General features: G+C 37.8%; 1 protein-coding gene across 1 annotated transcript in view; it reads right to left on the bottom strand.

Moving 5' to 3' along the window:
* CHD2 (chromodomain helicase DNA binding protein 2) overlaps positions 1-13,566 on the bottom strand; it is a 74,600-nt gene extending 61,034 nt beyond the window's left edge. The window contains exons 1-4 of the mRNA XM_014944374.1: positions 13,315-13,566; positions 10,596-10,667; positions 9,791-9,880; positions 5,545-5,605 (exon numbers count right to left, since the gene is read on the bottom strand). The gene's annotated coding sequence lies outside the window, so the exon portion shown is untranslated. The remainder of the gene's footprint in view (positions 1-5,544; positions 5,606-9,790; positions 9,881-10,595; positions 10,668-13,314) is intronic.
* Positions 13,567-13,843: the final 277 nt, after the last annotated feature.

Below are 13,843 nucleotides of genomic sequence, written 5' to 3'. Positions count from 1 at the left end.
TTGAAAACCCTTTCAGGCTCCATAAATTCCATTTCAAATTTCTCCACAGTGTTAAAACACTACAGAAATCAACAGTGGGAAATCCAAGATATTTGCTCTGGCAACCACCTTTATTGGACTGACCCATCTACTAAAGCTGACACTGCTTAGTAGAAAACCAGGTTTATTATAATAAGCCATTTTTTTAAAACTACTGCCCATGCTCCTTTCTTCAAAGACATAGATCCATCAAAACCAATGTAATAGGCATGAAAACTGGATTCCTATATACAGATGGCGGCTAGAGAGAAGACATTCCACCATCTTAACTCCAGTCTTCCAGCTCATGAAAGACACACAGTGCAACAGCAAACACACACTTACAAACAAACAGAGTGACTGGTTCAGTTACTGGTTGGAAAGGACATGTCACAAGTCAGATGAAAATGGTAACAAGTTACACCAGTTGCCTTTTGCAAGGCCACTGTACTGCTCCTGACCCATATTTCAACTTTACTCTTCATATAACAGCAACCAAGACCACAGGTGAGTGACAAACCAAACTGATCCAATGACTTCCACATGGATAAATACAACTCAAATGTCCCCATCTTTACATTTTCTTCCAAGAAAAATAAGCTTATGTACTTAAAACAAAGCCCCCTGACTCCTCCTAACATGCAAAAATCAAGCACAGGCAGTTATGAAGTGTTAAGAAGAGCATTTTTAAAACCAATGCTAACTGCAAAAAGAGACTGACAGACCAAGAAAGGTTTTAAAATGTCTTCATGATTTTGAGTATCTGCACTCCAACATCAATTTATTCTTTAGAATGTGTACAGCTTTAATCTTATTTCAGCCTGAAAAGCCAGCTTCACCACCCGGTTGTTCCCAATTATCCTGGGCAGATTCTTACAAGAAGTGGTGTAGAAATTACCCACAGAACAGCAAAATTCAGTGGAGCCATCTAGTGGGCTCTGCCTCATCATTCCAGTTTCCCCATTCTCTTGTCAAAATAACCAGTTACAGCAAAGCAAACAGCAATGGAACCAGTGCAATAAGCCTCAGTCCGATTTTCACAGCTGCCCATATGTCCTGTCTTATAGTCTCTATAGACTTCCTTGTTTTAAATACAAAGGAAAAGAACGACAGTGCATAGAAATGGAATTCAGGAATCGGTAATTCACTTTGCACTATGCAAAGTGGGTGGCTCTAGTAGTTTCCAACCCCCAGGAGCTTCACATTTTCAGAACCAGAAATTGAACATTCAAAGTTTGCAGAAATTGTTTGTTTCAACCATTCAACTCATCTTCAGTGAAGGAATTAAATATTTTTAATTAAAGACTTTTAATTATTTCCCCCTCACACATACTGAACTGAACAAACCCCAGGAGCTTCACATTTTCAGAACCAGAAATTGAACATTCAAAGTTTGCAGAAATTGTTTGTTTCAACCATTCAACTCATCTTCAGTGAAGGAATTAAATATTTTTAATTAAAGACTTTTTTTTATTTCCCCCTCACACATACTGAACTGAACAAACAGCATTTTGGGGGGTTGTTCTGGGTTTTGGTGTGGAGTTTTGGTTGGTTGGTTTGGGTTTTTTGGGTTTTTTTTAGTTCTTATTGGTCAAGCCTAATCTCAAACCTATCTAGTCATTTGAAGATAAATTAAAATTTTAAATAATTTTTAATGCTAATGCCCAGACTGAGGTACCAAAACATGAAAAACAAATCACCACAAAGTTGTCCATTATAGTCACAATCAAGTATTCAGAAGTAGTAACATAAGCACAGTGGAAACCCCATAAATAAGACCATTACAATTTTTTTTATAGTTGTTGTAAAAAGCTTAAACATAAGGAAATTTAATTACTGGCATCAGCTTTCCCCACCTCTCAAAAATGTGAATTAGTCATTAAAAATTTAATTACTGGCATCAGCTTTCCCCACCTCTCAAAAATGTGAATTAGTTACACATTAGTCAACCTAGTAAGGCCCTTTTCAGTTGGGTTTGCCTTCTGCCCTAGACACTAATGACATCTCCTAAAGCAAATTTAAAGGCAAGTTTCCCTACTAGGTCCACTTGCATTGGGTTGTACCAAAAACTTTACAAGTAACCTTGCCATATTCATTTTAAACTCTTCTCTTGTAAAATAATTAGCAGTAAGCAGAACCGGTGCTGTATTAGAATTAAGACCACGGTACAACAATCCTTATTCTAAAAGTTATTCATACATCAAAAAGATGCCACAGTAATGGACAAAATATTAATAGCAATCTGTACACTTTTCCATGTGAATTCTACATTTGCTTTAAGAGATTTCACAGCATTTGTTTATTTATGAATTAAGACACATTTTACTAAGAAGCTTCAATAATGTTGCAAAAATATACTCCTTCTCCACTAAGACATATGCAGTGATCCTACACTTAAGGTAGCCCAATTTTTTTTTGCTAGATGACATGAATATTTCATTCCTTCAGTAACACCAGTTAGGCATCATCCCATTTTTCAAGCTTTATTATCTACTATTTACTGCATTTGTTTCCAAGCACAGTATTTTGGTCTTGATAAATAAGGGACCTGGATGGTCTTGTAATACTTTCAAAGTTTCATTCAAATCACCAGTAACATATTGATACCCCGTATCAATAACCGACATCATTCCCAACCACGCCTAAAGGTTTAAGGCAACAGTTTTGAAACATACGAGTTTACAAAGTTTTTCTCTTTCCTTTTTTTTTTTTTGTACTTCCTTACTTGTTGCTCTAATTATTAAAAGACCACAGCAATAAAAGACATCTCTTATGACCAAATCCATGCCCTCAGCAATTTCACATCTATGGAAACCTGGTGTTTCTTAAGTCTGAGACTGAAGGCAAATAGCACATAGAACACCCAGTAACAGGCATCACCACAAGGGTGTAAGACACCGACATCCAGAGTGTCTTCCAGACTGAAATCTCTCACACTGAGGTTTGAACTGAAAACTTCACTGCTGGGAAGGGGGAATTCACTCCAACAGAGGGAGCTGAATGGACAGAATGAGGTTCTGAGCAAACCAAACCTCAAGTTCTACACTTCAAAGTTCATTAAAGCAAGATTTTTATTCTCAAAGACACATCTCTTGTTACTTTTATACTAGAGGAAAAAGCAGACGTGCCCTTTATTGACATCTTAAGTCCGTAATGATGTTCTGTCCAACTGTTAAAAATAACTAAGTACTCTGGCCAGTCCTAAGTCCACTTTTAGTACTACTGGATGTTCAGTCAGCACAGCAGTAAAAGTACAACCCGTATAGGACCAGGTATTTTTAGCTAAGGAAGGCTGTTTGCCAGGTTTCTCAGATTTAGAGATTAATTTCAGGTAAAATGCAACTTCACAAATGTACTTTTTTGTGTATATTATTTTTAAATAATACATTTTATTGCATTAAGCAAAGTATGCCGACTTCAATAAAGTGCCTGGTGTTTTCAAGTATTTTACCCCCTTCTATTAAAAAAAAGATAATTAAAAATCAGTGCTTCAACCAAACATTATCTCTGTTATCCAGAGAGGGTAACACTGGATCTTTTAAGATCCATACATTTGGATGTTTTTACACATGCATTTTGAAACAACTTCTTTCCAAGACAACTGTTTCTAAGTCAATTAAGAATTTCACATTCACTCATTCCTTTGGATAAGGATTATAAAACAGAAGGGGATGGAAGAATTACTCAGTGTGTAACTGGAAAGCCCAATTCCTGCCCAGAAGAAACCAGATCTGACAATAACTACTTTACAATCCAATGAGAGAAAACAGAAAAACATACATTGAAAGATGCAGGAAACAGATGAAGATTAACATAAAAATGGAACATGAGTCACATGTTTAGAGATTATAGTACGTGACTGGGGAAAAAAGGCAACAGTGGGAACCATAGAAAGAGTTCTGAGGAAGAGTTGGAAAGCTTAACATTTACTTCTAAGATAGCCAGAAATACTCTGTTCTACACATACCTGCAGTGTGAAAAATAGTTTAGGACTTCTGAAAGAATAAAGTAATAAAACTTACAGAACACAGTAGTAAAAGAGATGAAACACTAACTGAAGATCATCAAAACTGAGCACATGTATGCACAATGAGAACTGAATTCCTCAAAGTTCAGGAATTCTACTGTTTTGCTTCAGGATTGAAAACTCAGTGATAAAATTGGTTCAAAATGAAATGTACCTAAAAGCAGCACAAGGCCATGATAACACAGCCCAGCAAGGTTTGCACTTTACCCCTGCAGACTCCTTTTCCCTTTCCAAAGAGCACAACACTGGTCTCCACATCACATGAGCAGATGAGAAGAAAGGAGGAGACTTTGGAGCACAAACAGGGAGTAGCTGCTTTTCTAGCACCTGTGTCCACATAGATGGCAGTTTGTACTAGGTAAGCACAGCTGCTGAAGGTCACTGCTGACATATATTGGACAATTAAGAGTCACTATCATCTATCCACTGAAATAGGACAATATTTGCTTCTTGGAACATTTTCTCAAGTTGTCTGCAGCCTAAGGCAGCCATTACTCAGTCAGGTACTGTGTCATACTGAAGAAACTGTCTCTTTTTTAAAAAGCATGTATTCCACAGGAATAGAGCTTCCCACTAAAAAAAAGTTAATTCAAAATGCAATGGATGCCCTAATTAAAACTGTAGAATCAAGGAGTCTGAATTTTAGGCAGACGTGAAGACAAAAGGACTTGCGCATTTCCAGAAACAACTCCCAAGAGAGTCACAGAATGTGCCAGAGACAGCAAAAGGTCATCAAGACCAAACTCCTTCCAGTAAAGGAAACTGGAGAAAATCCTATCCCCATATTCATCCAGTATAGAACTGAATGTATTTGTCTACTCGAGCCTGCCAATTTGGCATTTTGACTATATGGGAAATGGTTCCTAAATGAAGTCCATTAGCCAGCAGTTTAACACAGGAAACTGTAGCACCATTACATGAAGTTTCAGCTTTGCAGAAAATGGTATGAATGAAGAACAGAAGCAGAACACAGAAGACAGTAACTATCTGCTCAAAGACCCTCACTTCTCTTGACAGAAGCATAAAAGGACAACATGAGATGCTTGAGATTCTTCCTGCTATGATATTTTCCACACCACGTTATCCAAATTGGGTGTAGTACTCAGTAGAGACAGACATTTGTGTACCAAACCCTTCTGAACAAGCAAGTAGTTCTCAACAAAATATGGAGTTAAATCACAGAAGCAGAAGCATAGCTTCACTTCCCAAGAGCCCAGCAAGAACGCTCCTGTGGTCCTTCTAACTGAGCCTTCCAGAAACACACATGCACACACAGACACTCTGTAAGGAACTTCAGGATATATTCAGCCAAAAACTTCATCAAGTTAAACGTTATAGACACATGTGTTTGTTGAGGTTTTTTTTTTTTAAGCTAAAAAAAACTTCAGGATATATTCAGCCAAAAACTTCAGCAAGTTAAACATTATAGACACATGTGTTTGTTGAGGGTTTTTTTTTTTAAAGCTAAAAAGTAAATGTTATTCAGAATAACAACTTACCAGTGCTTCAACCAAGAGCAGTAATTTTGCTTACAGTGAGTAAATCAATTCCTCAACACATCTGTAGGGAAAATGATACATTAAACATTTGAATCACAAGAAAATTAAAAATGAAAAAAAAAATAATCCTAAGGGTTTAGAAGACCAGAGCAATAGCCTAAGACTATTACAAAAGCCCTATCCCAAATAAAGTAAAATAAAAAATCCAAACGTCCAATCCCAGCAGATCACAGCATACAGTACAAAATACATTTTTATAAAAAAACCTGAAGTATCACTAGGCAACCAACTACCAAAGAACCTGTGCAAACCACCCAAGAAATTCAGACCCAGTCCTGTACACAAATCCCTTGAGAAACAAAGCAACAACAAAAAACTATCTTTGACAGTTTTGAAAAAGATCAGTTGGGCATCAAGTGGAAGTATGCTGAAACTAAATGATCTGCCCTTCACATAAAAATAATTAAGAGGTGGTATCAGCTCGATTCAGTGTAATTATTTAACACACTGATATGGAACAAGTCATCTACTCTGTATCTCAAATTTAACTGTATATGGACAAATCCCAAATTTGGAAATTCAACTTTACTGGCAATCCACATCAATAAACACTTAATCAAAAATCACCTCAAGGAGAGGTAGTAAGATTAAGATAAGACCTAAAACTCTAAAATAGCTCATGAACTCCCCTTTTACTGCAAATTTCCACTGCACGAAGTCATCCACTATCACGAGGCACACAAGTATCCACCTAACATGGATATAATCTAACAAGCAAAGAGATCTCATGATCTCTCAGAATCTACTTATATTGGAATATAGCCTCAAATACAAAAAAACTAATGAATCTATTCAGTGATATATACTGTGCGTAATTTTCTACAATATTCTCAGTTCTCCTCTTCAAATGGATAGTTATTCAGATGTCTAAAAAGAAAGCAAGCTGTGATGAACAGAATTGTAATTTCTTTGTTGATGTAATTTACTTGAAATGATTAATATGGAAAAAGATCCCTTTAGAAAGAGGAAATGATAAAAATTATAGTAAACTGGCAGAAACATGTAGAATATCCAAATGAACGTGAAATTTAGCGTTTGAAACCATGCATTTAAAGTGTGATCCAACAGCTGCTATTAAATGGAAGCACAAAACTGAAGTACTTCTAAAATGGTGGATGGGCACTTCGTAGGAGAAACACATCATGGTGGCTGGACTTTCATCATCCAAGAGGCATCTATCAGTCACACAAAGCTCAAGCCACGAACTAGGCAAAGAGGTTTACTTATGCCCTTTACATCTTCTTTTGTCCTTTATGTACCATTTGACTCAAAAAAAGCCACTTAGAAACTACAATTAAATATTATATAAGATGAAATAAAGTTAACGACTGAAAGATTTTCAGCCTACAGCTCTAAGCCATTTTTAATAATTTACAGCACAGCTAAACATACATCCTCGGCATTCAAGTTGGTTCCCATTTTCTTTTATTCTACAGTTTGCATCCACTTATGGTAATTTCATAGAAACTTTAATGAGGATACTTAATATGGCTTTATAGTACCAACGAGGAACAGCTTCCTCTACTGAAAAAGTTATTAATACTCGACCAGAGTGAATTTTTCTTACCTCAGCAAAATTTTGCAAAAAGGACTCTAACATTTGTCAGAGCAATATCACTGAGTAGCAGTTAAGAGTTCCCTACTCTGGAGTGAACGGATGAACCAAACAATGAGTTTTGAAAAAACAGCACCAAGATTTAATAATGTGTTACATTTCATTCATATGATCATACGAGTGATCATTTTTCCACCTTTATAAAATATACCACTGTATTTTGAGTTTTCAAATTTTAATATCCAAGACACATTCATTCCCAAAATATAGAATGTCACAAAAGCTGAAGGCTTATGCCAAGAGCCACAAAGTATAAAGCTAGTAAATACAAATTTCAACAGAAAAAAAATTGGCCTTTCAGATTAACACCTGTATTTCCTATTTAACATTCAATTTATTTAATAAACGTCAAACTAAAAATCTTTACTCAGACTACGCACAGTAATTATTGTAGCCTGTGTAATGAAAAAAATCCATCCCCAATTTAAAAATAAACATAGATTTACTATTTTTTCTTTTAGTTAGAGTTGTGGCTTATATTTATTTTTAAATTGCTGAATGAGGTCTCATACGTACAGTACGGCCTTCACCACATTAACATGCCTTGCATCATAGGTCCATGACTCCTTCACCATAAAATTGACGCTTCTAGCTTTAATAATCAGGAAAGTCTATCTCCTTTTACAGCATGAGGTGAGACCAGATGCTTTAAAGCTATTTACTTGACAACAGATTCTTTCTAAGGATAAATTAATGAAGTATTTCAGCAAAGATTGTATGCATCACCACACCAATGTTTTTCCATATAAGTTGTCAATGCTACAAATTAATTCTATGAGAATACTTTATATGGCTTTACATCAGCAGAGAGGAACAGCTTCCTCTGCTGAAAATGTTCAGGCTCAATCAGAGAGCATTCTTCTGACCTTGTCAATCCTCATTAGTGTGCTATGGGGCGGTCATGAACTAAAACTTTCCTCAAGTCCCCAGTGGTGTGCATCTTGCCTACCGAACCTAAGATCAAGCTGCCATTCACTAGATGAAAACATGTTGTTCTTACAAGAAAAGACTGCTCCAAAAAGCCCACAACAGTAACAAGGGACATTTAAAACTATCTTCATTATAATACCTATTCAGCACAAACAGCATCATGGTACAAGAAATATCTAAGACCGAGATCACAGTGCTCAATTTCATATTCATCATAAAATGTTCAGGTCAGTCAAGATGATTCTGCTAGAGCACTATATTTTTTAATTTATTTTTTTTTTAAGAGAATGTCAAATAGAGTTGCAGCTTCAGACCTTTAAAGATTTAACATTAGGAATATAGTTCTGGAGTTTGACAAGTTCAGTCCCATCATTACTATCAGACTTTTATATGAATAAGGCTAATCTTGCCTTTATCGTAACAGACTGAAAGACCTGGTAATTTTGACCCTCTAAATTGAAAATTCACTTGGGATTTCAAATATGTTCTGCTGTTCTTCTCAAGGTACCAGATAATTTCTAACGAACTTCTGATTCTCAAACTTCACATCAGACAGTTACACAATGAAGTTCTAGAACATACCTAACCACCTTGTTCATTAGATGTGTTTTGTTGCAGGACATCCATGGTGTGTGGTACGTGTCTATTATCTAGAAATATTATTTGAATTGTCTTGCATATTAGCAGTGACTTACTGCAGATACAGCTTCGTTACAACCTAAAGAGACATTTTTAAGAAGCTTACGCAAAATTTGTACATGACTCTTCTCTTATATGAAGTGGCTGAAGCCTTCACCCAAGACAGAGAGAACAGCTGCACTGAGGAAGGGGTTCATAAAATCTGAATTCTTAAGTTAGCGTGATTTTATAAGTAAATTATCGAGAGTATTTTTGAGAATCTCGATACACTTGTCTTCATGAAGACGCCTTACACTTTGAGGCCCTGAATATGCATTGAAGTATATTAGCATGGTAAGCTGTGAAAAGGAACCAGTTAAGACAGGCAAACAAGATTCCCAACTTTTAATTACACAGTGGTGAAAGCATGATTTGAATGTAACATGTTACTGTCTCTAAATGCAGAACCTTAAAGCTTAAAAAAAACAACCACCAAACATTAGAAACCTGATTTGTTTATACCAGAAGGACAGCAAGAAACTTTGTAACGACTGGGTGCAGGTTTAGGCTTTTAGAGTAAAATTTACACTGCAAAAAGATTTTCTGAGTTTATTGTATAAAAACAATTTATTGGAAGGGAAAAGCTTCTGAATGTCATTTTTTAATGAACCAGTATCTTCAGCTGAAGGGAAAGCATTTCTAAAGTTTGATAAGACTGAATGTCCTTAGTAGAGATGACAATCCTCACAAGCACAGCTTTATTTGACAACGTGCTGACATGGTCAGATTTTTTTAAATAAGTCTTATTTATGAGTGACCATAAAAAGATGTGTAAGGAGACATTAACATTACTGTATTTAGTACATACTGACAGTTTACAAATGCACTAAAACTTGAAAGAAAATTCAACAAGGTAATGTTGTAGCTTAAATGTTCAATGTTTATTTTGCTAAAAAAAATAATTACTTCCAGGATGACTTAAAAACCACCACCACCAAAATAAACCAGCACAGTGTAACATACCTGGTATATACAGTAAAGAAATGTGTTCAAGGTCTTTTACTCAACCAGCCATCCGACTCTTTGGAAGTGGGAACAATATCCAGTAATAGCCTTAAAGAAAAAAAAAACAAAACCAGGTTTGTCTGAAAACAAAGGTACATACAGATTTTACCTACAGGTCTAATGTTCTCAACTCATATAAACTTTTTCAAAACTCAATAAGGTGTTCTATGATTAATAAAAATTTTACCTACAGTACAAAGACGTAATATTCTATCCCTGCCAAGCATAAGCAATGAGGTCTCCAAAAATGAGAAAGAGACTCCAAAAATCTCCTTCTCTTCAAATACCTGAAGTCTAGGGTTAGTACTGTCATATATAAATTCTACGATATTCCTAAGCGTTAATGCTACAAACTCATTAAGTACAAAAAACCAAACAATTTCCAAAGTTCAATGCACATTTTCACTGGTGAAATGGGACATACAGAACTCCTGAGTTTATAGGAAATTACTGTAATTTCCCACCAAATACAATGCATGTGTATACATATATTAAAAAAATAATAAACTACTTAGTAAATAGCCTTAGTAAACTAAAATTTTTACAGAAGTAGCATAAACTTCACATTTTTTTAAGACAGTCTAGCATATCTGCAAAAAAAGACATTTAAAAAGTCCAGATAATTTACAAGATGTCTCCTCTCCAATTTAAAAATGAGATTTTTCTTTTTCCCGTCTGTACAGTAGCAAAAAGGCAAATCCCAAGATAAAAAAAAAAATAACAAGAAAATTAACATACTACCACAAGTTATAACCACTCTTACCTAAGAAAATAAGGTACGAACGATTCTTCTGGAAGCCAGTCAGGAAATAAGGTATTGTTCACGTAATTCTACCTAAAAGAAAGAAAGAATGGAAATTTTCAGCATTTTGCTTTAGAAAAGCAAAACAAGTCAGATGATTGAAATTTATTGATCTTTAGGTAATTATTAGGTTAGGAAAAACTTATGATAGCAGTAAGTGTATCTTTAGAACTCAACTCTAAAAATAAAAGTACGGATGGCTGTACATACTTGGCTGAAGAAAAACACTGGAGATGAAGAGTGACTGACATACAACATTCATGGTCTATATTTTTGCATTAATAACTGCAATCTGCTCTTCTGTCTCCCATTATTTTAATTTTGAACGACTTCAAGATCAAATGTCTAGCCAATTTAAGGTATTTTTTTTCTTTGAGTAATTTATCACACAATACTTCTCAGTCTTTCTACTTTTTTTTCACATTAAAGTCTTTAGAAGTAGACTATGCAAAATTAAATATTACCTCTACTGATAGCAAAGTGATTTTAAAATGGCTTCTGTCATCAGCTTCTCTGAATTTCAAGTCATAAGTTACTTAATCTCACCCAAAAAGACATCTTTTTTGCCCTTCAGCTTCTTTAACCTTTAACTAGATCCTAAACTAAGCTCTTGAACCCAAGGAACACCATATTTGCACTACCTTTAACCAACTTTTCTCGCATTTCGTGAAAAGGCTTAACATTTTATTTTGTAGCAGTTATAATTATCACCACTATTTCATACTGTAAGAGAAGTTTGGAATCATCCTGTAAATACGTAGATAAATTAAAGTAACATTTTAATGTTACCTTAAAAGGCATCGAGATAAAAATTAAAATTCCTGTATCTCACATACACAAAAACACAAAACTGTTAAATAAAATATGTTAAGAATTAAGAGCAATTTACTTTCAGAGACATTTAGCTACTATATTATTTTCAATAGCTGAAAGAAACAGGTCAAAACTATTTAAAAAATATCCCCTAATATATACAAAGAAGCAAAATTCAGCAGACACCCACCTAAAGCTAGAACTTTCTTTTCAGCAAAGTGTGTATGTCAGAACCTATTCTACACTGCAGAACTGTTGCTGGGGTTATAAAACCACCATAATCCAAATCGAAAAGAAAGATACCGAACACTTTGCATAAAGGTGATAGAAGTCCAACGGTCGCTTAAATGTACATTTATATTTCAAAAAAAAAAAGCCAACTTTCATTGTTGTAATGACGGATTCGTATTTGCAGAGGAAGTACCAGAAAACGTAGATTTACCTCCAATTGCAATATTTAAAACCTGCACGGAGTTTTATAATCCTGTACAAGTGTATACCAGATAAATCCAACAAATATGACTGTACACAATCTCCAATTAAAACTAAAGTTCCTTATATATTTACATCTCGCCGTACTACAGTGACTTTTTATGCATTTGGAATTACAATTTTACCCTTAAATCAATAATTGCTGAATGCGAATGAACACAAAACAAACATCAGGCATTCCCTTTAAACTTGCATTTTTAGAAAGTCTTGCAATAGGTGTTGTACAACTTCTAAATTATTAATCATCGAAACAACAATAAAAAAGCTACATAAACAGAAATTACTGCAAGCTCCCAAAAAAATGCATAAACTGAATACTACAAACAAAACTGACACCTAATAAATGCTTTTTAAAAGCTTTATGTCACACACAAACCCATTTGTTTTCTTATCAAGTAATTCATACTTAAGTCACTACCTTTTCGTCTCGTAGTGTCGTCTAAATCACAACTGTAGTATTTTGCCAACTTTAAACTGTAGACTTGGCATGACCGAGCTTTGTTTTTTTCAAGCTTGTAAGTTTTGTATTGCCGTTTTAATTGCAAAATCATATTGCACGTAATTCTTAAGAGTTTTCTTTAAAGTTCTGCACCTGAACTGCTGTTTTTCAAGTGAAGTAAATTTCTATCTATTGTTTCAGTAAAGTACTAAATAGTAAAGTACTGTCTCATCCGCAGCCTGTTTTTTCTTACTGGTTTAGAAAGAGTTAAAAGCCAACACCCCACAAAAAAAACAGCAAGTTTTATTTTTAAGAGAAAAGGACATGGCGTCTTTGTTCTTACAAACTACGAAAACATATCCCCTTCTGAGCAGCAATGGGCAACAAATGCTCTTTAAACAGGCACGGGCTTGGGGCTAAACATTTAACTGATGATGTAGTCCAGCCTTCACCTCTCCCCCCCCTCCCTTTACTGCTGCATTGGAGTTACAAGCTGGTTTGCAGATGCCCCCCTTCCATGCTGCACTGGAGGGGAACACGTCTGCAGCCCCCCCTCTCCCCACTGCTGCACCGGGGGACCCGTCTGCAGCTGCCCCCCCCACCCCGTCCTCCCTGCTGCAATGGGGGACGGGGTGCTCGGTGCTGCAGGAGCCGGAGCGGGGAGGGGGGGGGGGACGAGGCTCTGCAGCCCGGCAGCCGCCGAGTGTCGGGCTCCCTCTGCGGCACCCCTTCTCCCGCCGCACCCCCCCGAAACTACGCGGCTCTCCCCAAAAAGGGGTCACGGAGACGAACGGGGGTCCCCACAGCTCCCCTCAGGCAAAGGCGGGGAGGGGCAGGGAGAGGCAGGCGCCCCCTCCCCCTCCCGGCTCCAAGGACATTTTGTTTTTCCTCCCAAGGACAAAGGACAATGAGAAACGAGGAGACTCAGGCACTTACCCGGCGAAGAGCAGCCCGTCGGCAGGCACCGGGGGCCCTGAGAACGGGGCACTGCTCCCCTCCTCGCCCTGCCCGCGGTGAAGGGCGGCCCCGCGCCCGCCCGGCGAGGGAGACGCGCGGGCAGAGCTCCGCAGCCCGGCGCCATTGCCCTCCGCCCGTCGGCAGCCCCGCACAGCAGCCAGGCTCGCTGCCCTCCTCCGTAGCCCCGCAACCCCCCTCAGAGCGCCGGGCCCAACTCGGCCCCCGACACCGGCACCCAGGGGCGGCTCGCCGGGCGTCCCCGCTCCGAGCTCTCCGCCCCGCCCCGCCCTCGGCTGCGCGCGCGCGCCGCGCGCCGCTCCCCCATTGGTCGCGCCGCGCCCTCCCCTCCACGGCCCGAGCGCGCGCACCGTTCCCATTGGCCGTTCTCCCCGCCGCTCCCCCACCTCGGCATTCCCATTGGCTCCTGTTCGCCTCCTCGCGCCCCCGACCCGCCCCGCCGCGGGCTTGCGCCCCGTCCGCACCAGCCTCCCCTCAGGGGGAAGAGGGC

The sequence above is a fragment of the Calidris pugnax genome, unplaced genomic scaffold (genome assembly GCF_001431845.1).
Source record: "Calidris pugnax isolate Ruff unplaced genomic scaffold, ASM143184v1 scaffold70, whole genome shotgun sequence".
NCBI lineage: Eukaryota > Metazoa > Chordata > Aves > Charadriiformes > Scolopacidae > Calidris > Calidris pugnax.
Note: the sequence above shows the minus strand (reverse complement) of the source record. Positions and strands in the feature narration are given on the sequence as shown.